The sequence below is a fragment of the Artibeus jamaicensis genome, unplaced genomic scaffold (assembly GCF_021234435.1).
Source record: "Artibeus jamaicensis isolate MK-2021 breed Jamaican fruit bat unplaced genomic scaffold, CSHL_Jam_final contig_548, whole genome shotgun sequence".
In the NCBI taxonomy this organism is placed as follows: Eukaryota; Metazoa; Chordata; class Mammalia; order Chiroptera; family Phyllostomidae; genus Artibeus; species Artibeus jamaicensis.
Window position 1 is genome coordinate 3,787,187 of NW_026521883.1, and position 25,315 is coordinate 3,812,501.

Below are 25,315 nucleotides of genomic sequence, written 5' to 3' on the forward strand. Positions count from 1 at the left end.
GTCTCAGAACACCACCCACTTTTTAGTAATCCTTCTTGAAATTGAATAATTATACACAGCGTTATTATCTGCCTTTCCAGCTGAATGTAACAGCTTCAGGAAAGCTGGTGCCATCCTGTCTATCAGGTTCATACTTTCTCCAGGGTCTTCTGTATGCACTATTTGTCAAATGAATGATAAAAAACATAAGCTATTTAAAACAGTATTAGTCATTAGAAAGAAGCATATCTAAAATACTAAAATGGCATGTAGTAGTGACTCATTTATTTGGAAATTCCACCCACCTACATAACGGAATCAGCGAATTGGCAATAAATGAGGTGTTTAGTGAATGAATACTCAAATATACTGATTTTCAACTGTTGCACTACAAGAAATTTTTTAAAAGATTTTATTTATTTATTCTTAGAGAGAAAGGAGGGAGGGAGAAAGTGAGGAAGAGAACATCAATGTGTGAGAAAAACATTGACTGGTTGCCCCCTGCAGGCTCCCAGCTGCGGACCTGGCCCACAAGCCAGGCATGTGCCCTGACTGGGAATCGAACCAGTGACTTTTTGGTTCTTGGGCTGATACTCAATCTACTGAGCCGCACCAGCCAGGGCTAAATGAGAATTTTTAAAATACGCAGTATCTGACTATTTAGTCAGGGAAACTGACCTCTTTTCTCTTACATTGTCAAATTAAAAAAAAAATGACAACAGTCAACACAACAATAGCTGTCTAGTGAATGAATCAAAATTATTGTTCTTTCTAAATCAGATCAGCAAAAAATACACTTTTTGGTGTGCCACAGAATTTTGTTAATTAGTTTATGTGTGCTATGAGATGAAAAAGGTTGAAAATCACTGCTCAAATAGATTACATAAATGTTACTACAAAGCTACAAAGGAACGGATACAGTAAATTAAGAAAGCCCTATCTGAGCCCTGGCTGGGTGGCTCAGGTGGCTGGAGCGTTACCCTGTACACCAAAAGGGTGCAGTTCAACTCCCAATCAGAGCACTTACCTAGGTCACCGGTTTGACTGCCAGTCGGGATACATATGGGAGTCAGCTGATCAGTGTTTCTCTCTCACATTGATGGTTTTTTTTCTTCCTTCCCTTTCTCTTTCTCTGCCCCTCCTTTCTCTTGAAAATCAATAAACATATCCTTGGGTAAGGATGAGGGAAAGAAGGAGAGAGGGAGGGAAAGAGGAGGCAGAAGTGGATTTTACACAAGATTTTGACTTTCCAAATCTTCTGTAATGATTTTCAAAGTCATTATAAGCACAGATCACCATCGACTGGAAGCTAATTCTAAACAATAGTCAATCTAGTAAGTTTAAAGTAAACTTTCTAGGCACTCATAAATTATAAGATATAGTCATTGCCCTCATGACATTTACAATACAGTTGGAAAGCTAGAAAAAATATACAAAAAGATGTGTATAAAGGAGCATGTGCCACGTTCCAATGAAGTGATACAGGCCATATGCAGCTCAGTTCTGTGGAAGGAGAGGAAGCATGATCCAGACGAAGTGTGTACATGCCTGATGGGACAATGGGGAGAGCAACTGGGCTAGATTCAGGAGCTTCGCAATGACACTGGAAAATAAGTCAAGTAGCTACAACACATGAGAGCAGGGGGAGGTAACAAAGGAGTGAAGCCTGCAGGGTAAAAAATGCCAACAGCCACTTGGTCTCAATGTTGGGGGCAAGAGGATCTCTGCTGGGGACTCCGGGGGCACCGGCAGAAGCCCCTGCCTATGAAGGAGGGGGCTAGTATATGCTGCTCCAAAAGATCGCTGTCACACCTTCCAGTTTTTCAAAAGAAGGTGTAAAGTCAAAAAATTTTAATGTCAACTTTTAAACGCTGGCAAATAAATGTCTTTAACACTATGTTGAAAACCAAAACATGTCAGCAGGCATCCTCCCGGGTGGACCACAGGCTTGGGACTCTGGTTTGGAGTGTTGAATTCCACGCTAAGAGATCTGGAGTTCATCCTCTAGTCACTGACTTAAGAGACTTAACATTTATTTCAAAATTTGCTTCATTTTGCACCTCTGCACACTTCAGTATTTACCGCGCAAAATGCTGGTAAATGCTCAGCATTTAAATGCTCAGTCCTGCCAAATTATTTCACCTTGGCCTTGCATATTTCTCTTATAAGCCAATTACATTCATTTAACTAACTGTAGAGTGACTTATAAGTTTCAGCTAAAAAAACATTCAAAGCGGTCTAATGAACAGTGTTGACAGAGCAGTACCTAAGAGATGCTGAGACAATTATACCACAACCCACTGGAAACACACATCACTGAAGCTCCACTTCTCACAAAACACACACCATACTCCACTGCAAATAAAAACCCTTGCTCTCTCCAGTACTTTCCCATAATTAGCAACTTTCTAAAAACTACCACTATGCTCTATTACCAAACAAAATTCAAACTCAAACTCATGTAACAAAGTTTTAATTCTACAATCACTGTAAGCTTTTAACTATCCAAAAACAATATTTAAGCATTAAAGGCCTATGTGTTAGCATTCTAATCAGCTTATGGAACGAAAAGGTAATTAGTTATCAGAGACTTGTTGCTTCGTTTTGATGACAGTATTATAGAAAGTTAGCATTATAATTCAAAGGTAATTCTCATAAGAGCAAATTCTTGGTGCATAATTATGACATAAAAAAGTACAGAGCTATGAAAACTGCTTGATCGCATACTTTGAAATAATATTCACAATGAAAGCCATCAACAAAGTGAAAAAGAAGTATTAAACAAGCAATGTTTCTATGACTTCATCAGTTCGGGCTCTGAGAACTCCAACCCTGAGCCATCCACTCTGTGAACAAAGGCTTCCAAGGCTGTGGGGCACCCCAATGTGTACGAGGGCCCCTCAGCTCAAACCTATCACCACTTCGGAAAAAGAAGCCAACTCAAACCACTCGTCTCACTGGGGCTCTGTTGTAGCCTTTTCAAATAAAAGATCAATGGGTGGAACTAGAAAACAAAACAAACAAAAAGTCTTAACAAAGTGACAGTGCTTCCGAGATAAAGTTCTTATCCAAAGGGAATAAAAAAAATAAACTGCATTAGAACCTTCTTCTATTTCAAAGAAACAGACTACAATCCACAGTCTAGAGCTTCACCAATAACTCGGGGGAAGCTCAAAGGCTCCTCATCCCTATCAGAGCCTGTGGAAGACCCTCAGGGCCCCCAGCATTCGAAAGACCCAACCCACATTCTATCAGACATATTAAGATGTACTCACATCCAATATTGAATATTTATAAGAAAATGAATTGAAAATCAAAACTATCTTTTATAAGCTTTTCATTCTATCTTGAGCCCATTCCAATCAGGTTTTGGTCCTAAAACCAATGAGCATCTCTCGGTCCTCATTCTACCTGACTTCTAAGCAACCCATGAAACCACTGATTCACTCTCCCCTCGCCGAGACTCTTTGACTTCAAGGACATTCTTATTTCCCTCCTATCCTTCTGGCTGCTCCTTCTCAGCCTCCTTTACTGGTTCCACCTTATCATCTCACCTCTAAAGCCTGAGGCACCTCAGGCTCAGCCCAAGTACTTCATCACAGAAAAAAAAAACTCATAGTTCCTTCCTCACATGGTGTGGGTCAACAGAATTAACATCATCTTCTAAAAATAACACTTAATTATGCCCACTATGGTAGAAACTTCGAATAATCCTTTAGCTTAAGATTTTACCTTATGAGATTTTGTCTCCAGAAACTGTAAATACTGATATGACCCGAAGCCTGATCTGTGGACTACAATCTCTGTATACACACATTCCCCAAGTCACCCAAATTCTGTTGGTGACTTCCAAATTTATATCTGCAGCCTTAGACCTATTCTTTAAACTCAAGATTCCTATATCCAACAATCTATTCAACTTCTCCACTTGGAAGGTGAACATAACATGATTAAAACAGCTGCTCAGTGAGATCCCTATCTCAGTTCATGGCAACTCCATAATTATGCAGAAAGCCTTGATGTTATCCTTACTCTGATCTCTTTCTCACACTCCTCAAACAGTTGGCCAGGAAATCCTATTGGTTCAATCTACAAAATAAGTTTTGGTCAGTTCTCACCCCCTCTTCCACTGCTATGAGCATCTCTCAACTGCATCACAGCAACAGCTGTATCCCTGCTTCCACCCTTGACCACCCTGCTCCATTTTTCTATCTCAACACAGCCAGTGATTCTATTAAAATGAAAGTCAAAGCATCTTAGCCCTCTGCTCAAAACTCTCCAGTGAGTCCACATTTCACTCAGAGTAACTGTCAAAGTTCTTAAAGTGGCTCACCATGCAGGCCCCACACGACATGCTGTCCAAACCTCACTGACCTCATCTACTACCACTTTGTGGGCTTTCTAACTGTTCCTGGAACACACCAAGCACGGTTTCACCTAAGGCCTTTGAAGTCCCTCTGCTGGAACACACTTTCCCAGGTGTCTCTGTATGTATGGCTACCTTCCTCCATTGAGTCATCTCAGTGACGCCGTCTTTGATCACACTACAGTAAGTCCTCATTTAACATCGTTGATAGGTTCTGTCTGTCCCTTTAAGCAGAAGACATAAAGAAACCAACTTTACCATAGGGTACGTGATGTAAATGAGTTAAGTTTTTATGGCATCTCATAAATGTTCTAACAAAATGACATTGAACAAAACGACATTATTCAAGGACCTGCTGTACTTCCAACTGCTGATGCTCCAGCTTCCCACCTCCTGGACTCCCACAGAATATTCATCATGTTGACTGTTTGTCTACTAATAGACTATAAGCTCCATGAAGGCAAAGCTCTATTTTGTTCACTGGTGTATCTCTGGGCCCTAGAACACTGCCTAGCACATAGTACATTACGGCATAGTACACACAGGCATATATTACGTTGAATAAATGAATTTAGTTAAACATTTAATAATCCCACTTTCATGGGTTTATTTTTCATATTTGAGACTTTTACCAAATCCTGAGCTTTGTTGTTCTTAAAAAAACTCATTTGTACTTGAAAGACAGAAAGTTCACAGCCTGATCCCATCGCTCAACACACATCCAGCAGCCCCAGGGAGGCCAGGAGCCTCCTCGCTGATTCTGCTGCCTGAACCCAGGACTCCAGTTAGTACTTACCTGAAACACCTAACGCCTTCCACACACATGCATCCTGTTCTCCCGCTGAGACCAAAATCACTTTGGTAGGACTTACGCAAAGTATCTGACATAGACATAGGTACTTCATAAAGATGTAAAACCTGTTTTTTCATGGACTTAGTGAACATTTTTAAAGCATTAAGTTTACTGAGTTCATTAGATTTACTGTGTGTTACACGACACACAACAGGGAGCAGGTTATCTGGGGTAAGTCCCCCTTTTAATGAACAGATCACGACGCCACATCATGATTACGCTGGAGGATCCCGTGCCTGTTGCGACTGGGCTTATAATTATACTGTTTAGATGTAAATGTGTCTTTCTAATGTGTTTATGTTTGTTTTTCTTAAAACTTCCTTTGAAACTTTCAGACTATTAATTTCCTTTGAAGGAATGACTTAAAATCTTAAGCTCTAGGTCCCGTAACAGAAAATTATAAAGGGGTCTGACCCACATTACATAAACTGTGCCCGTGGTGGGGGCTGGGGCTGGGGCTGGGAGGAATAAACAACAATTGCTTTATACTAATAATAGTGGCTGTTTTTAAAAGGACTCAAACTCTGCAGGGCATGGGAGCAAAAGGCACGGGCCACTGGTGCTCTTTAATTTTAAAACTACTTTGCACAACATTAATCATCATAAAGAGAATTTCTGTATCTGTAGATTTACTTTTTAGCCTCTGGAAAGAAATAACTATCCAGCAGGCAGAAGCTAGGGGACTGAGATAGCTAGGAATTAGAAGAGAATTAGGAAAAATAACTCAATCAATTAGTGATCAGTGAAATAGGCCAGCTGTTCTTGATGCAGCAATACAGACTGTTCATTATTTGTCACTGAGAAATACTAAGTTGTGTTGCCTACTTAATGCCATCAGTAAACAAATGTGGGGCAAGAGTAGGTCTACAGTTGGTCATATGGAAAATAACGCAATAATTAATAAATAATAATAAAAGAATAAACTGTGTTTTGTGTGCTCACAACTGTAAACCTACTTTTGTTCCATCCTATAGAATAAAATCTTGTGAACAACAGCTCATAAACAAAAGCTTAAGGGAAGTCCAGGGAAACTTTAAATCCTTCTATACGTCATTTCTGTCTGCCTCAAGCAGTAAAAGAGCTAACATTACTTTTCTCCTATGTGGCAGACCATGCTAGTTGCTTCACCTGTACTATTTCATGTAATTATCCAGACCACCTGTTGGGTCTCCATTTAACAGATGAGGAAAACAGGTTCAGAGAGGGTAAGTGACTTCCCCAACGTTCCACACTAGAGAGCTATGGCGCCTGGATGTGGACCCCAGACGACTGACCTGAAAGATCTCTCTTCCCCTTACACTGCACTGCCTCTCTTCTGCGAGGTCTTCGTAACATACCACTATTTTCGGTAGTAATTTCAGTGAGCAACTTGTCAGGACTGTGGCCCTATAGTAAGCACATTTTTTGTTTCCTAAGATTAAACACGGTAAGTTTTTGCTGTTATAAGCAGTATCTTATTGAAGCAGGATATATTTACTACCCATTTGTAAAACATGTGATTTTACCCGTTTTTTGCCTTTTTACCTTTCTAATGAGTCTAGGTTGAAATTCTGAGCCTTTTCTTGAACCATGTGAAAATCCTTTTTCTTGTTAGGGAAACATGAAAGACACTATCTATACCAATAGTTTACCTTTGTAAGCACATTGCTTCATCTATTAGCTTTCTCGGTGAAAACATAATCCTATGTTCTACAGTAAGTGCTTTCTGGGGGCTGCTTCAGACTTCAGCATCAGAACTCCACTGTTGTTTTAGGTAGACACTGGATGTTTCCAGGGATATTTAAGAATTAAAATAACTTGGGGAGAAGCTATGGGAGGAAGTGGGCTGTAAAGTGGGGGGGATAATGGCAGGAAGAGGCAAAAAATCTTTTTTTTGCAACATTTTCTTCAGAATGAACTATTTAAAAACTATTTAGAAAGCAGGCTTTTGAAATTAGTGTCCACATCCTAGATCATTTATCAGTCAATGAAACAATGAGTCAGGAGGAACCTCAAGATATTACCTACTTGGCACTCATAAACCAAGGTCGCACTGGAGAGCCCTATAAGAGAGGGAGAAGGGAGAAAAGAGGAGAAGAGATGCCCCAAGGGCTCTCTATAAAAGCAGAAGCAGAGCAGCCTTGAGAAGGTAAAACTGTGTCTCATTGGACTACACCTCCATTTTCTCTGGGCAGGTCTGAGTCTATCTGTCCACAGGACACCTTTGTGTGAATCAGAAAAGGGCACCCTGTCCTCCAGGTCAGTGGACTCGGGGGCACTGCCTAACTAAGCAAAGTCAGAAGCAGCTTCTACTCTCAGCACTCTCATCAGCTGTAAGACTCTGTAGGAGTCACTCGATCTCAAGGGACCTCAATTCCTCTACTTCTAAAAAGTGATGGGGCTAGCTATCACTGACGGTCCCTTCCTTCTTCCCAATTCTCAACTGAAATCTGGCCACATCAGGCTGGTATATTCCAAACCGTGTCCCTGAAACGCTAGGATTCTGTGGACTGAGTTGACCCTTTAGTGTTTTCATGATATTGCACTTTCTCCTCTCACACATTTCTGCAGTATATTTGCTCTTTTAATCTTAAGACTATACTCTTCTTTCAAATTCCAAAGTGCTTATTTTTTCTTCAGCCATCAAAAGTTCACATCCAAGTCATATCCAACTATATCATCCCCAAATTACCCAAATGCCCACCAACAGAATGGATAAATACACTGGGTACATTCATTCACAGAAATAAAAAAAGTAAAAAGGAACTACTGTTACCTGCATCACTTTGGACATGACAGTATGTTGAGACAAGGAAGACACAAAACAGAACTTAAAGTCAATATCTGACTTTATTTAAATGCAGTCTAAGAACAGGTTAAAACCAACCACTGGCAGTAAAGGAATAGTGGCTGCCCGTGGAGCAGGGATTCTGACTGTGCAGGGAGGCTCCTGGGGGCTGGCAACGTTCTGTTCCTTGGTTTGCATGCTGGCTCCCTGAGTGTGATCACTTTTTGCTATACATTTCTGATCTGTGCATTTTCCTGGTTGCATGTAATTATTCAACAAGTTCAAAGAAATTAAGCCACAGAGACCCCACTCTCCCTCTCAGAAAAGCAATCTACTAAAACTGGCCAGCACAAGTGGTGCCACATACGGGGAGAGAAATTGTTACATTTCATTTAATGTCACCTAGACAGAGAACCACACCTCAGAAGCTAAGCAATATGCTTCATTAATTTCTGAATATCTTAATACAGAATTGCTTGACTTTTATGATGATTTCCCCTTTCACACTAAACTGTGGCAGTAAGTTAATATAAAACATTGCTTTTCCCTGTCTTCATATACCAGTAAAACACTGCTGCTCAAAGTTCTATAATATATATGTACCAAGATAAAGATGTTTGAGATGTTTGAAACATCTCAAAATACCCCAGGATAATGAATACTGAGGTTCTAAATACATACTTTTGGCAAGAATTATCCCAATTATCACATTAATGAAATCACCTGATAATGCCCAAATCTCTGACTTGTTTCTTGCTTTATAAATCAAACTCCACTAGGTAAGGTCACACAGATAGGGAAAGGCATTCAAGAAAATGCTGTACTACAGACAACTTCAGGGAAGCACTGGCAAACCCTGCCTTCTCCTCTGGCCTGCATTTTCCATTCATCTGTGGATGTGTTTCAGCATTACCTTTTTCTCCTCCTCCGCTAATACAACCAGCTGTCTGTCAAATCTGTGATATCTCACCCCTTTCCAGTGTTCAATAATCCCTCCTTGATCAATGTGGCATACTGCATGATCACAACATTTGATACATAAAAAAGTGATAGTTCACAAACTTGCATTAGAAGTAATTATACCACTAATGCATATAGCATAAGTGGAAGTACAGCTTGCTTGTTTTCACTCAAAACTCTGATAACTTCAGCCACTACTTCTGTAGAGGTTCTCTGGTCCCAGTACATTGGGGTGAGCAGTTGTGGTTCTCCCAAAAGCTGTGAGACTAGTTAAGTATTTGTAGAATCATTAAAGCTAAGACAAAAAAAAATGTTTCCGGTCTTTGAAATGGTAACTGGGGTGGGCAGGGGGCACAATCATAAGCATCCAGTCCCTGAACACTATTTCAACACAAATGCAGGCAAGATATGCATGACAGACATTACTCAGCACTGCTTCGAGTTGTATACAGACCTTATAGGGCACCTTAATTCTAATCCTTTCTTCTCAGTTAAAAAGATCTATTCTTTAATTCCCACTTTAGCCTTGTTTTAAATAGTCATCCTTCTAAGTTTAGATTTTCCTTGCAATCCAATGCCAAGTATTCTACTTCTTCCTTCCTCTCAAATTACCCCTTTAACTTATTTCTACTTATTTTTACTGGTCCCCAAAGCCTCTTTCTCAGGATAATGTGCAATTCAAAAGCCTTCTCAAAACTACCCCTAAATCAAAGTTTAACTACAGAGACCAACAATACCATTTTTCCTGTTTGAGTTTTAGGAAAGATACATTTTAACTGAAATTTCACCATTCATAAAATTCCTTCAGTAAATGCTTCCTATCTCTCCCCAACACTTGATTGCTTTATACACAATCATAATGTAACCAAACTCCCAAAATGTATAATTATATAATGATACAAAAACTTTCTAAAATATGTATCATTTTAAGTGTGCAACACAGACCCTTTATAACTTTGGTGTTGGAAATAAAGGTTAAAAAAATACTGAAGTTTTGGTGAATACACAATATACAGATGATGTATAAAAGAATTACACACCTGCAACCTATGTGATTTTATTAATCAATGTTACCCCAATAAATTCAACTTAAAAAGTTATCAAGAAAAAAACAAAGAAAAAATACTGGAGTTTTCTGATAAGTTGTGTGTATTATTTCTTTTTGGTAGAAGAAAGAGGAGGTCAGAGGATCATCATACAAGTACCAAATGCTGTATCAGAAAACACAAATTGTGTTCCAACAGGATTCCACTAAAGACTATAAACACACTTAAAACTTGTTTTTTCTTTAAAAGAAGAGAGTTGGAATTGGCAATTGAAAGCCAAAGCTTCAATGCTTTGCCCATAAAGGTACACATATCTGAACACTTACGAAATAGGCTTCATCTACCAAACCAGGTCATTTATGAGGTCTGTATTAATGAGTAATCGGAAAAACCCATCTCTGCATAAATGCAGAAAACTTTCTGTTCTTTAGAAGGCCTGAAACAATATTAAAATGACCTTAGAAAAAGGCCTGTTAAATTTAGTTCTGAACTCAGAAAACCACCAAAAGGATAATTTGCGCATGCCATCTGCGATCCAGGCAGCCTCATCAACAAAAGGGAAAACTTGTTGAGATCATCCAAATCTAAAATTCACATACATTTTTACATCTGGACTGAATTAATCTTTTCTTGGTACTGGCTTTCATGTAATAAAATAATTGTTTGCAGGTTTTATGTTTTTTGTAAGCCCATAGCCTTAGGAATCAAAATGGGCAACATAGAAGTTGAAAACTACAAAGAATCCCTTATCAAAAAAGTTAGTTGTGAGGCAGGACTCATTTACACTAAACTCTGAACTTGACAGCTCAGTCAAAAGCAATTCTGTTTGAAACTTCCATTTCCAGCATCTGCCACAAAAGGCTACACAGTCTATTATGTCATTGGTTCAGAAAGCCAAAAACTTTGTAAGTGAAGTTGAAACAGGAAACAAAGTACAGAAACTAGAAAAGCTCTACAGCTACCCCCCAATGCAGCTTTTGAAGAACCTGTAGCTAAGAATTATTACCTATCACCAACATTTTGCTTTCAAACAGTCTTATCCTGCCCTGTATTGTTTTCCTGTAAAGCTAGGAGGAGCATCTTAAATCTTCCAGTTTGAATTATGTATTTGAAGCTAGTAGTTTACTCTGTTGCCCCCCTAAAAGGTGAGAGGGAAAACAGAGAAAGATTTCCTGTCTCAAAATGTTTTGAGCACTGCAAAAGCTGTTGATAACTGTGGTCCGTAAGTGCCCAATCTCAGGCATTCTTATAAGCAATTCAAAAAGGGGAAAATTAGTTCATATTACAGTCATTCTGTTTACTGGAGAAGACACCCTGCAGATAACTTGATGGTAGGTATCTCCTGGAGGATGCTTCTCACCTAATAACTCCAAAGGCCCATTTTATTATGAAATATAAATCCAGTATGTTTACAAACATACTGAAAGAAAACTCAAATGTCAGTTGTCTCATATTGTGGAGTATTTTCATTTTTAACATAATACTTTTATTTCTCAAAACCACATCCAGGGAAAATGATTAAGTGATAGAAGTTTTATACTACAAAGAACAGCAGCAAACGCATCTGTTTTCCTGCCTCTGGCTTCTCGCCTCCCCTCCCCCACTCTCCATCCTGCAGGCTGTTTGTAGGTCCTGGTGGTTGTTAAAATTACTCTCTACAATGGTCTAAAAATGCTATAGACTCTGAGAAACTTCTTATCCTTTAACCTTGCTGAACCTAAATTTATGTTTTGCTCTAAAGAAGAAAAAGTGAAAAGCCTTTTTAATGACAGATGTATTATGGAAAATTTTCCCCACAAAGTTTTGATGCTGTGAAATATCAACTCCCTGAAATCACAGAAAGGAAATGACTTACATTCTTGGAAAATGAAGCCACTAGCAGCTTTCTCCAGCAGTTATTTTCTAATCCGTAAACTACACCCTGTGGCAACGGGGAGTATTTCCTGCAAAAACTAAATTTAAATAGATGCTTATAAAACCAATAAACAAACATCGTCGGGTCCCAGAGACGAGACAGAATTATACACTGAAAATCCAGCAAGAGATACCTTTTCTGCACATTCTAAAATAAAAAAAAACTGGAGAGCACAGGCTTGAAGTCAAAAGCAACCCGAGAACATTGCTTAAGTTTTCTTTCCCTGCTGTGAGCAATACACAGCTCCTGAGGAAAATCCTGGCAAAACAGATTTGTGCTAAAAAATAAAAACAAAAAGGGTTAAAGAAACTAATATTTCTCTGGATACATAACTGCGTAGCCTGAAAAAATCTACCAGCTTTCCCTCAAACTTTAAAATATGCTTATCTTGACAGCTTTCCATTTAGTCAACCTTTTAAGAAAATGCCCTCACCATTTGGTTATACCGTCCCGGGACTCGAGGTGCTGCTACTATCCCTGTGGACTTCACACTGGTGGCCCCAAGCTGTCCACACCTGACAGTTCCTGGCCATCCTGGAGCAGAGACTGGTGGTCTCATCTGCCTGGGGCCGGGCCTGCGCGCTGCAAGCTCCTCCAGGAACCCAAATTCTGCAGTCTGCGCCCCCAACTCGGCATTCCTCCGAGGCCCCCTTCTGGCGCCGCGGAGCTCAAACTCAATCTCCGGCTCCCCCGACTAGGCACTTTCAGGGGCGATGGGGCAGACGCTACGCTCGGGTCCTTCCCGCAGCCTGGCAGCCCGGCAGCCCGGCTCCAAGGCGCACACAACAGGCGGCAGGCACCGCACCCAGGAATGCAGGGCTTAGGGGCTGGCCCTGGCGCCCAGGCACAGCAACGGGGCGCGACGGACAGGCGCCCCCAGAACAGGGCGCCAGGGACCACCAGAGAGCCTAGCGCGACACACCGAGCACAGGGGCGCAGCCAGCAGCCCGAGCGGCCTCCGGCCCTTGCCGCCGAGGCAGCCCCGAAGCTCCGCGTCTCCGGGCTGCCCGGCTGGGTTGCCCCGGGGCCCCGTCCTCCCGCCCCAGCGTGGGCGAGCTTCGACTCAGGGGAGGCAACCTACCAGCCCGGTGCCCGACGCCCGGGGCCGAGGGAGCGAGGAGAAGACGAAGAAAGACGGGGAGAAGGGATACAGCTTTCGCTGGAGCTCGCGACTTTCCTGAAACCACCCCCAAAGCCCGGTCCAGCCGCCGCCGTCGCCCGGCCGGCAGGGGGCACAGCGGGCGGCCGGGGCGGAGTGGCGGGCTAGGGGGCGGGCTGGAAGGCCCCAATACTCTGGGTTCCTGCTTCTACCTCGAAGTAAAGTCTGGAGCACCAGGCGTTGGACTCACATCTGCGATCCGTCCCTTCCTGCCCGCGCCGCGATCGCCGGGCTGCTCTCAGTCCTTCGGCCAGAACCGCCAAGGGAGCGCTCCGCGCCGGCCCCGCCCCCCGCCCACGCCTCCCGCCCAGCCCCCGGAGGCTCCGCCTTCTTCCCGGTCCGGACCCGGAGGGGGAGGCTACAGAGCCCCGGGAGCACGTGCGGCGCCTGCCGGGCCCGCCCCGGACTCAACCAAGCGTCCCTCGAAGGGGCGCCACGAGGTGGGGTCGAGAAAAAGCGAAGGGAACCTCTTCTCTGGGATCCAAAGAGAGGGAGGCGAGCCGCAGAAAGACGCTGTGTTTGGACCCCTGTGATCTAGGCCTTGCCTCGCGCGAAGGAGAGAGAGGCGGGAGGGGGCATTGCCAGCGCCTCTCCCTCCCAGCCCAACAGCCGTCTCCGATTCCTGGCCCTTGTTCCCCGGGAACGCTCCTTTCGGACTGGCTACGGGTGGTTGGTTGGCCAGAGCACCGTCTTACTAATTCGGAACGATGAAGGGGAGGCCACTTAGAGAGAAGGCGTTTCCAGCGGAGGAGGCTTCGTGACTCCTAGCTTCCTGCCTGTGCTCTTGTCCCGCACCCACCTGCCCACCCATTACTCGGGACGTCGCGCCCTCGAGTTTTATTCTGGGTGGAGAGGGCGCCTCCCCCGCTAGCTCTGCCTCTCCAGTTCTTCAGGTAGAAACAACCTCTGTCTGCTGTAGTTTAGTGCCTGTGACGCCCCCCCCCCCCCGAAATTATTATATTTGTCCGCTCCAGATGGTGTTTGGAGAGGAAGACGCCAGTGGAAGATGTGTTTATGGCACTGAAGTCGAGGATTTTTTTTTTGGCCATCTGTAGCTGTTTGGTCTGGGAAAGTGACGAGCTATGCCTCTCCCGTGAGGCTGCGGCATCTGTGACCTGCACCTAGGAACTGGAGACCAAGGGAGAGAGACTGACGTTCTTCCTGGCCTCTTGGCCCGTGACCCACAGAGCCCCACAGCGCTCCAACCTCCTGAGCTTTTCCCTCCGAGGTTTTAGGTTGACTCCAGAGCCTGGAATGCATGGCCAGAGCGGTGGGAGGCATTAAAGCACCACAGGGCCCCTCGCGAAAGGAGTGATGGGTTGTACGTTCAGGTTATGACGGTTGGGTGAGAAACAAGGCGGCAGAGGAGTAGCTGAGAAAGGACACCACCCAAAATCAAACGTGCTGATAGAAACCAACTTTAAACTGCCCCCCCCACTCTTTTGATCCAAACATAAATGTGTCAAGCTAGCGGTTATTGGTTTAAAGCAGCGATTTTTCAGCCCTTTTCATCTCATGGCACATATAAACTTACTAAAATTCTGCAGTACACCAAAGAAATCATTGTTTTGCTGCCCTGAACCCTCCCCCGCAAAAAAAGATGATAATTTTGATTCATTCATACCGGATAGCTGTTGGTGTGTTGGCTATTATTTTTTCACTCCACAATCTAAAGGAAAAATGATCAGTGCCCCTTACTGAATAGTGAGGTGTTGTATACTTTATAAAACTCGTGCAGCACACCAGTATGCCTCTTGTGACACACCAGTTGAAAATTGCTGGTTTAAAGCATGCCAGTCTGTGTGCCCTGTTTGCTTGGCAAAAGAAATTCAGTTTTGTGTTCATTATAACAGGAGCTCACTTGGAATAGTCTCATTCGCAGCTTTTGCATTTTGGGAACCATGACATTAGAACTGAGTCTCACGAACGGTGATCTTTTGTCTTTTCACAATTGACAATACATTCAGAGCTTGTTTCTGATAAAGTAGAGCAGTTTCTAGGGATGTTACACTTCTGATTTAGAATCCCGACTCCATTATGGAAAGGACAAGAACTGTTTTCATGACTGCTTTTTAAATTAGTTGTAATTAATAGAATAATTTAAAAATTGGTTAACAGTAGTTGATTATAATGCAGGTATTTAAAAGTGGAGGATTGAACTTTTTCTCGTTTTTGTCTGTTATATGCATTCAAAATGAGTACATATTGAACACTAGTTGGGAAGGTCTTAAATTAATTTGATGTCATGAGATAATCCAGTATATCATATGTAAATATAAATTAGAAAAATGACTAACATATTATCTTGGAAAACAGTTCCTAAATCTGATTTCTTTTCAGGTCCTGTGCATAACAATCTAGTGACTAAAGAGCAACATATTGTTAGATTGTGAAACATTGCTGCAGTATGAAATAATTGGGTAACCCAAGTAGCAAAATATTTTTAGACAGCTTTTTTAAACATATGTTTAAGATTGGGTTTATTGTCTAGAATTAGATTGTAGCAAAATTTACTGTGTGAATATTTTTTGAATCATAATGATTCTATGGAGGTGAGAAAGCAGAGGAGGACCTGAGAAAGACATTACCCGATTAATTGTAGAACAGTGTGAATGTTACAATAAACATAGGTTCTTACATAATATTTAGTAAATTAAGTACTTTAAAACTCTTAAAATTAGTTTTATGAACCCCTGAAGCATCATGAAACTCTGAAAGGACTGCTTTGGAAAACAGCACAAACTAGTACCTTGGCAGGTCCTCCCCCAGGCAGCGGGGCCAGGATTTGGTAGCTGGTGCTGAAAGAAAACCCTTGATTGCATCCTTGACCTGCGACTGTGCTCGTGGCAGCTGTCACTCAGTGGCAGAGAGGGAAGAGAAAAGACATAATCTATTTAAGATGAAAGTGGAGCTGAGAAAGAATGGATTATTTTGGATATTTATCATAGGAAATGTTTTTCTGTGCTTATTAGGGAAAGAATGTAATTTTGTAGGCAATCAAAGTTTTATGATGCTTTGTGATGTTGAGATAGTGTTTTATTTTCATTGGTATGAAATGTTTGCCTAAATATGAGACAATGCCCATCAGTGAAACATCATCCTAAACACATCTTAAACTATTACTTTTCCATGGCATATAAATATTATCATAATAATAATTTTGCTTTGGATTTTCTTAGGAAGAAGTTATTCATTCTATGAATTTAATAAATACACCCATACACTAGGCACAGAGTTAGACTCTGGGAGTCAGCCGTAAGAATATGCCGGAATCTTATAGTAGTTTGAGGGACCAGGCATGGAAGTAAACAGTCACAATACACTTCAATGCTGGGTATGGTACAGATATGCAGAAGTAGTGGGAAGGCTTAGGACTGTCAGGGAGGGTGTAGGACACCCCCTGTCAACTGGATGGGAAGGACAAACAGAAGAGTGCCTGGGACAAGTTGGTTGTACAGTGGAATCACCTGGGGACTTTCAAAAACTTGATGCCCGTATCCTAGGCATGTGAGTTAATTGGTCTGGGATGTGGCTTGGGTTTGGGTATATTTTCAAAACCCCTATCTAGGGGGTAATCTTATTCTAAGTGCAGACCCTAGTGGGAACTATGGGTTAAGGTATTTCAGGTAAAAGGCACAGAATGAGCAAGTGCACAGAGGCAATTTTAAAGTACAATGGCCATAAACTCATTTTGTAATTCAAGAGGCTTAACCTTTGGTGGCTGGTATGTAAGCATTTTGGTGTAAGGAACACAGTTATATAGGAAATGAAGAGATGTGAACTGCTATGATTCACATTCTTTTACAAGTATTTTTCCAAAGACTGGCACAATATATTGAGAATTAAAATTACTTCAGTGTATTAGAAGAAAAACTTTAGTTCTTTTTCATCTTTTCTATGTAATTCAAGGTTATTTGGATTATGTGTTAAAGCTGAAATATGAGTTCTAGTCAGAGAACTTAGTTATTTGACATACTGGTTTTTAAAGAGTACTTTCCCCAAATTAAATGTCATGCATCATTTTGGCTCAAGAACATAATAAAGAAATTAGGTTCATTTTTCTTTTTGGTAATTACTGAAATTCATTTAAAAAGCAAAGCAAAATGCATTTTAAAGCAATCAAAATAAGTTAAGTCCTATTCTAAGGTCTTAAATGTCCATGTAGCTAACGTATAGTAGTTTGAAAGACAGAGTAATCACATGTGGAAACTTAGTAGTGCAGTGATGAAGTCCTGGTTTTTCATTGCCTAACATCTAAGTGCTCTTTTTATTATTCTCAGTTGGTGTATTACAGTGTTCTGCAAAATGAAAACACAAAAAGGGATTTTAATGCTTCAGAAAAGTCCGGAGAATTGATTATCAGTCCTTTAATCCAGCTGTCTTATTATGGTGCAGCGCAAACCCCTAACCAGGAATACAAATAATTGTTTTGTAGAGCCAGCACGGCACAGGATTAATATTCTGTAGCAATCTAACTCCAGAATATTTATCTTTCCCCAAATTAGGGACACAAAGTTGAAAAAATGAAATTCTGCTCTCTTGCCATCAAATTTTGAGAAAATATTCAACAATGGGATCCAGGATAACTTGATTATCCGGGACAAGGTTTAGTTTTAATACAGCATGTAAAAGTTTACCAGACATCTTTGAAGAGCTACTTTATTTCCATTCTCTCATTTTAGTGTCTCCGCTGTCATCACATTCCAGTTCCCCGAGGGCTTGAGTACTTGAACACTCCAGACAAAAGGTTTGACAAGACTGGGTGGGCCGGGCCAGGCCCTTCACTTACGAAAAGGAGAGACAATTCCAAATGGCCCTGCTCAGGAGTTAGCTACACGAGGAGGGGTAATCCAGCACAGAGAAGCACACGGAGGTCTCTGGGCTACAAAGAGTGGTCTCAAAGGTAAGTGCCAGGGTGAGGAGTACTGCTGCTAAATAAAATGTAGTGAGGAATTTAGTGTGAAAATAGCACGGCTGCCTTTTGCATGCGACTTCACATTATAGGAAAGAAGATAGAGGACAGGTAGAAGGGTCCTCCTATAGGAAAATGGCTAGTAGAAGGGATGAGGCAAGTGGTAGAAAGCCGAAAGTATAGAACTTCAGAACATTTGCCCTTTGTGTGTTTATACAGTGGGCCGCAAAGGTCCCAGAGCAGTTTTTCCAGATCAGATTCCTTGCAGAGATAGACAGGAAAGGAAGGAGTAGGAATCTGGTGATAAACTGGTTAGTCTGAGTAATGCTTTAGGAACACTCTGATTGTCTTTATCTGATGCTAATGTTCTAGAAGGAGTCACTTTTTTCAAACAAATGATAACACGGATGTCGCTGAAATTCTCTTCAGTATTATATGACATCTTATCCATTTGTACCTGCGATATCCTGAACTAGAACAGGGAAAGATGTGAATGTCCGTCCTCCAGAATACAAGCTTACAGACTGGCAGTTAATGGCTTTCTTGAGAATAACAACAAAATTCCATTTATAAAGAGAGTTTATGAAAAGTGTTCATTCTGTTTTAATTTGGTTACCTTGAGTGAATTGTAAGCATAACAAACATGCACTTAAACTTCTTAGTTGCTTAAAAAAATGATGGATAAAGTACAAATAAGATGTGCTAGTTCTGGAATTCCACAGGAAGTTCACAGAGGCTATAGGACTCTGTTGGCAGGGTCTTAAGGGGACCCCCTACCCATCTCTGGTGGTTGGGGTTTTAGTTACAACACCAGGTCCCGTCGTGCTGGATATATTAACTGGTTGGATAAAAAGGAGAAATACGAACTCCTACATTAGATCCCTGTTTTCCTCTCACCTGATGCTATGTGAGAAGCACAATCTATATTTGCTCCTGTTTGACTTGATGTGGAACCAAACCCCAGAAAATCTTAAGAAATTCTTCTACAGGCAAGGCAGTGGTTACATTTTTCTTTTTTGAGGGTAGCCTAATGGATCATTCAGTGAGCCTAATATATTATTTGATTAGCCTAAGTAGAATTCTTATGCTCTACTTCTTTGAAGAAAGAACCCTGGTAATTGGACCATGGAGTCTGATTTAGAAATCAAGGACTGCAAGATTGCTGTCCAAGGACCTCCGCCCCAGATGCTTGTTTTCACAGGCCTGGAGAAGTGCTGGTGGGCGCCCTCTGCATCTCGCTTCGAGGATAAACAGGGGGCTGGTGGGAGGTGAGGCCTTCTTAAACCTGCTTGCTTTTAAAAATGTTGTTATTTGTGATTCGTATATGACTGAGCCAAACATCCTGTGTAATCTCTTAAGCAGAAATACAGAATCAGCAAATCCGTTATCTTCTGTTCAGTCAATAGTTCTACATTGGATTGGATGATAATTTTTGTCACTTACACCCTAATTTCTTAGAGGATAATAGAGACATATTCCTATATGATAACTTTATGTAGATATACACTTAATATAATATGTAAATCAGTATAAACTATGTTATTGCATGACTTATTTTTATAGCACTTTTCACTGTCTGAAATCGTTTTTGAATATGCTCACCTGTTTGTCAACTGTTTCTCCCTTTATTTATTTTTATATTTTTATTTTTTGAATATTTATAAGAGTTTATTTGAGCCAAACTGACAACCCATGCTAGGAAGCAGATCTCAAATGTTCCCTGTCTGTCCCTTTAGACTTTAGCTTCATGTGAACACGGACCTAATCTCTCTGACTGCCGTGTTCCCCAGCATCTAGGACAATGTCTGGTACATAGTTGTTAAACAAATTAATCCCATAAATTACATGTAGGGACGAGAGGTGTATGTGCACAGGTGCACTGAGGGTGGGATGGGGAAAAAAGAGAAGGCACCGAGGTGACAGTGGGAAAAGATGAACATTTTTTGAGGTGTTTCTTGGACAAACATCCAGGTAATGACGAGAAAGGATCTATCCCTTAAGAAGACTTTTGGTTCATTTGAATGGGGTACCATATATCAGCCAGTTCATATAATGTTTATATTTAAAGTATAAATATGTGATATAATTGTCAATAGCCTGTATCTATTGCTATTCCTTAATGTATATTTTATTTATTTTTTCAGCCTTTCCCCTCCTTTAACTACCCACCCTACAGCCTTTTGAGATACTAAGAAGATTGTTAGAGGGATTTTACTAGAACAATTAATCAACTATGGAATTCCTTGCCAACAAAACATTTTGATGAGATACCCTTGGGAACAGAGTGGTTTGAGTTGATCAAGAGGAAAATAAGTGGCCTTGCTCCCATTGTCCAGTTCCCCAGTGCCCACATGACGTGGAGTGACCCTTGTGCCCTCCGGAGCTGCCCTGCCTCAGAACACGTGGACTGGAGACTGGGCTGTCTACCCCATCTGGCCATTCTGCCTTTCCCTCCAGAGCTGTTTTTTTGACCTTGAGACTTCCAGTCACCAACCCCCTCTCACTTCTTTCAGTTTATTAGCTGTTTTTGGCTTCACTTATTTCCTTTTGCATTTAATACCTGGGCTCGTCATTTTGAATATATTCTTCTAGTAGTTTCTTAACAATCTCAAAATTCAGGTCAAAGCAATGGACATTTTATTGCACTTTGCTTTAAAGTCACTAATAACGACTAAAGAAAATCAAATAAACCAGTCGATTAGTCATATCTCCAAGGCAACAGTTGCCACAGCGGAGTACTCACTCACAGTTGCTCATTCATCGCAGGTTCGGTCTTGGTTGGCCCCCTTTCCCTTTCCCTGCAAAGACTGTCCAGACTTTCATGGCTCTCTTCAAGACCCTCCTCAGCTCCAACCCTGCCACTCTGAACCCTAGCTTCCTCTTCGGTGGTTGCTGGTCTACCGTTTATCAGTGTTACCCCTTTGAGTCCTCACCCCGGTCCTTTCAGGGAGGCACTGGCATTATTCCTGGTTTACAGATGCCCGAGATCTTCAGGAATGTAAGTGGTGGTGTGTGGATCTGATCTCAGGAAATCTGCCTTCAACCTCACTCTTTCTCCCTGCACTGTCTCTCCTGCAGTCCCTCTCACTAGGCCTCTAGTCCTCTCCATCTCTAAACTTCTGTGTGTCTTGCTATCAGACCTTTCTCTCCTGACGCTTCTCAGATGCCTCCTCCCAAAGCTCTGTATCCCAAACCCCACTGGCTGTTCCAGGGCCTTTTCTATTGTTCATTTATTCATTTAGCAAATGATTATTAAGTACCTATTGTGTCCCAGGTGTTGGGGACACAGAGGTAAATAAGACCTAATCCCTCATCCTGGAGCTTAAATTCTAATGATCCATCCTCCCTCTTAAATATCCAATATGTAGCCATCTCCTAGACCCTTCTTTCTAGCTACAGAATATCGAAGTCACCGTACATTTCACACTACCTCTAGCACCAGCCCCGAGAAGGTACCAGGTACGTGTTTGACAGATGGACAAATTATTTCCGGTAAGGTAATCACGGTTTGGAAGTTTGTCCTTAGTTCTCTTTGTGAAAAGTAGCTACTTCAGGTGGCTTTAGCTCTTATGCCTTTTTGTCTGAGCAGACCTGGGATGGTTCTGAAAACCAGCCCTTTGCCAGCCCTTTGCCCTATTGACCGACTAGTTCACTTTAGCTGAAATGTATTCCCAGCAAAGTTACCTCAAACTGGTACCTATACTTTGAACCTTGTAATCTATGATTTTAGAAAGGAAGACAGGATTGTTAAAGGAATTTCAGCATTTTTAAGGGGAAGGATATTTGTGAGACAAGGTACTTTTCAAATATATATTTTGCCACTTTTAACCTAGTGGTTCTCAAGGGGAGGGTGATTTTGTCCCCAAAGGAACAATTGACCCTGTCTGGAGACACGTTTGGTTGTCACAACTGGCTGGGGAAGAAGTGGGAGCCGCACAATGCCACTGATGTCTAGTGGATAGAGTCTTGGGATGCTGCTAAAAATTCTATTGTGCAGGACATCTCATAACAGAAAGTTATTGGCACTAGTTGAGAACCACTGGTCTAAAGGGAGAAATTAACTGGAACACTGAGGTGCCCTGTGAGTTGGGTTGAAGGAAGAATCTCATCTGGCGATGCTGGCTGAACCTGCCGAAGGTCAGGGATCTGTGGGACCTGTGAAGTGAGGTGACTGGGCTCACTTTCTCCATCTGCTCTTCCCTTAATTTTACGTGGATCTCTTTTTGGCCCCAAGATGCTTGATGCACAGTTTATGTCTTCCTGTGTGGTGGTGGGGGTGGGAATAAATAGAATAGTTCCTGTATCTGACAAAAGCATTTTTTGCATTAGTATAAGTCTGGCTGTAAAATTGCTAATGTGGTAGAACACACCTTCTCTGTCAACAGAGGTATGGCAACATTTATTTCAGTCTAAATTAAATGATAGTAAATTCAAAGAAAAAAGTTATAAACACTAAAGCTTCTCTCTAAGTCAGTGAAGAATCAACTATTGAACTAAGATTAGTCTTAAAGAAGAGTTATATTAATAAAGTATAAACTGTATAATTTAACCAGTCATTAGTTCTCACAATGAATAAGAATTGTAATTACTTAAAAATTTTGCTAAATTTTACTTTAAGTAGTGTAGTAGAAATGTATTTAACAGGTTAAACAATGTGTGTTTTAAGCAACTGGCAAACATAGAAATACATTTTGAAAGGATTGTTAGGCCTATCAAAATTATTTGCATAAATCATATTGATCACATTCATATTGACTAAAGACATTTCTTTATACTTTCATTATTCTTCATATCACTAGCACTTAAGATAAAGAATATATATGTATGTATTCAAATATATACAAGTTCTCAAGAAAGCAAAACCCAAGAACAGCTATAAAAAGTTTATCATTCAGGACCTTTTTCAAATATTGCCTGATTTCCACTTAGACTTATGAGCTGATTTACTTTAGATAGTGGCTTCCAAATATATAAATAGATCAGAACTATTTAAGAACAGGTGACAAAGAGGGGAATCTCAAATTGAAATAACAGAAACAAACTCTCCAAATGATTCTGATGCCCACTTATGACCTTATGGGTAGTTGCTCGATTAATGCTTATGCTAAAGTAAGATATAAATGAAGAGGCCACATTAAAGGTACTTCTGAAATGTTTAATTCAAGGCGCCCAGATGCTTTAGGTACTGTAACTCTACCATGTCCTCCCAATGAATAAAAATGGGGGCAGAATGTGTTAAGATGTGATTAGTGCTCTTTTTATCACAATAGGACATTGATGTCAGTACATCCCACTCCAATTAGGGAAGAGTTGCTTTTAATTTTCTGTGATATGAATGGAGTAACTAACACTGTGATTATTAACTTGGTCAATAGCCATTCAGCTAAATATAAAGCAATGGTGCCTACCAGCCTTAGTGAATAACATTATTGCATCTAGTCCTCAGAAACTGCCACATCCATCTAATAGTACATAAATGAATCACAGTCTTAACAGTCCCGTACATATGGGGAAGGGCAGCACCGAGGAAACAAAATATGGACCGAACAGGATATGTAAGCTCAATCCCAATTTTACTTCCCATTTCATAGCTTTGCCCTTCAGGTGCTGCCTAATAAACATCTGTGTCATCCCACTGCCCTGACCCATTCCGGGCTTTGGAAAGTGACGTCCGATAGGTAAATACAAGGTGGCGTGGATAGGCACTACTTTGTTCTATGAATGACAGGTGGCTTCAGAAGAGCGGTTTCCAGGAATACGGAGTGCTTAGCTTAAAGTCATGACAGTTGATTGTGTGTTGACTGTTAGCCACTGGGCCGTGTGTTTTCAGTGTAGTATCTTAATCATAGTAGCCCTCCTGTGAGGTAGGTTCCGTCATAATTCTTATTCTTACAAAGAAAGCATGGCAGAGGTAACAAACTAGAAAAGCCACATAAAAATAATGGAAACACCGAAATGTAATAAAGTTTGTTGTTTTTTTTTTATAAATCTGACACTAACGAGTCCACTTTTTTAGCAGAGTGTCTGGTTTTGATGCAGCAAGGTCTGGTATCAGAAGAGTACTCTGAGAAGTACCCACAATATGTGCCCATTCAAACTGATTCAAGCCTGTGTTTGTATGTGGGACAGGATGGGCTGGGAGCAAAATCCTCAGCCATTTCCAGTGGATAGATGTGTTTAAAAACAATGATAAAGAATTACATGAAGTTATTTGTCAAGAAGGTGTCAGTAGGGCAGTGCTTGATGCCACCCACTCCACTCTGATGGCTTAAGCTTGCCTGTGTTTTAAGTTGATCACACTCGAGGAAGAATGACCAACATGCTCAGGTAAGTTGCCACATCCCTCTGCATCTGTCAGTAAATCAGCTTTTTCCCTTCAAGTGTCTAGTTACTTCATTTGAGCCACACACATGGCATAAAGGAGAAAGTTGGACAGTTCAGGGTATTTATGGAAAGCTGACTGGCAGTCCCTGGAACCACCTTAGCCTTTAGTCTCTATGTTTTTGTTTATCATTGCTAGAGCCAAGTTGTAAAATCTAGCATGTGACAAGAGCCTCCTCTTATGTCAGTTTTGGCTCCCAGAGCAGTGGCTGTCAGCCCCAAGAGCCTCCACGAGGAATCCGAACAATGCAGAACCACCCACAGCTGGAGGCTCCCAGACTGAGTGGGGTGGTAGGGAGCTCACTGCTCCCACTGACACTGAAGACTGGGCACCACGCTGTCTCACTCAGCTACTCACCCAAGAAAGAATTTGGAAACTTTGTCTCAAAGAGTTCCTGAGTACTTTTCCAATTTAGAGAACCCTTAAATAAATGTCCTTGAGTTTCAGGGAAAGCCAGCCATTAACATATTTTAGGAGATTTGCAGAGAGATGAATTGAGTGATTTAAAAAAACTGTTAGCTGGATTTATGGATTATAGTCATGAAAATAAAGATATCAACCTGTCTTGTGAATTTAACCTTTACCCTCACCTGGGATTGCCTCCACTGTTAGTAATTCCTACTTCAAAATAAAACCCCTTAAGCTTTTGTGACTTGTTATGCTAATTAACATGAGCAAAATTGTCTTCCACGTTCTCCACTTCTCTTTTGGGAAGTTAGTTTTTTTAGACACACAGCCCTGCAAGTGTGTTGGTGGAGCAGAATGTTTCTCCTACTTGTGCTGTTCTGTGCTGATAACACGCCGTTTGCTTTATGTCAGTTTTTTCCCCCAGCAACTATTTCTAGCCAGTGGTATCAGTCTTACGTGTTACACTTCCCAAAAAAAATCTGCAAAAGTGTGTTTCTAAAATTAAGGAGTGACACATATATTTAACATAATTCATTTACATACTAAATGGGGACACATTAATTATAGA

The 25,315-nt window shown here is 41.2% G+C and overlaps 1 protein-coding gene, 1 long non-coding RNA gene and 1 other non-coding gene across 8 annotated transcripts in view; 2 read left to right on the forward strand and 1 right to left on the reverse strand.

Annotated features, from left to right (window-relative positions):
- FRMD6 (FERM domain containing 6) overlaps nt 1-25,315 on the reverse strand; it is a 92,692-nt gene that overhangs the window by 56,296 nt on the left and 11,081 nt on the right. Inside the window, exon 1 of one of the 5 annotated variants that reach the window (XM_037155617.2) lies at nt 13,236-13,326. The exons of 1 other annotated variant lie outside the window; for it this stretch is intronic. The gene's annotated coding sequence lies outside the window, so the exon portion shown is untranslated. 3 more of the 5 variants (XM_037155615.2, XM_037155619.2, XM_037155616.2) reach the window with 3 other exon arrangements.
- LOC128628138 (uncharacterized) lies at nt 13,665-21,023 on the forward strand. Of its 2 annotated transcripts, none has more exons than XR_008392464.1 (3): nt 13,665-13,938; nt 17,728-17,948; nt 20,102-21,023. It is a non-coding gene; the product is annotated as an uncharacterized LOC128628138 (long non-coding RNA). The 2 variants fall into 2 exon arrangements; XR_008392463.1 differs by lacking the exon at nt 20,102-21,023 and adding an exon at nt 19,061-19,218.
- Nucleotides 15,788-15,916, forward strand: LOC119057152 (small nucleolar RNA SNORA30/SNORA37 family). The gene has a single exon (XR_005084017.1). It is a non-coding gene; the product is annotated as a small nucleolar RNA SNORA30/SNORA37 family (small nucleolar RNA).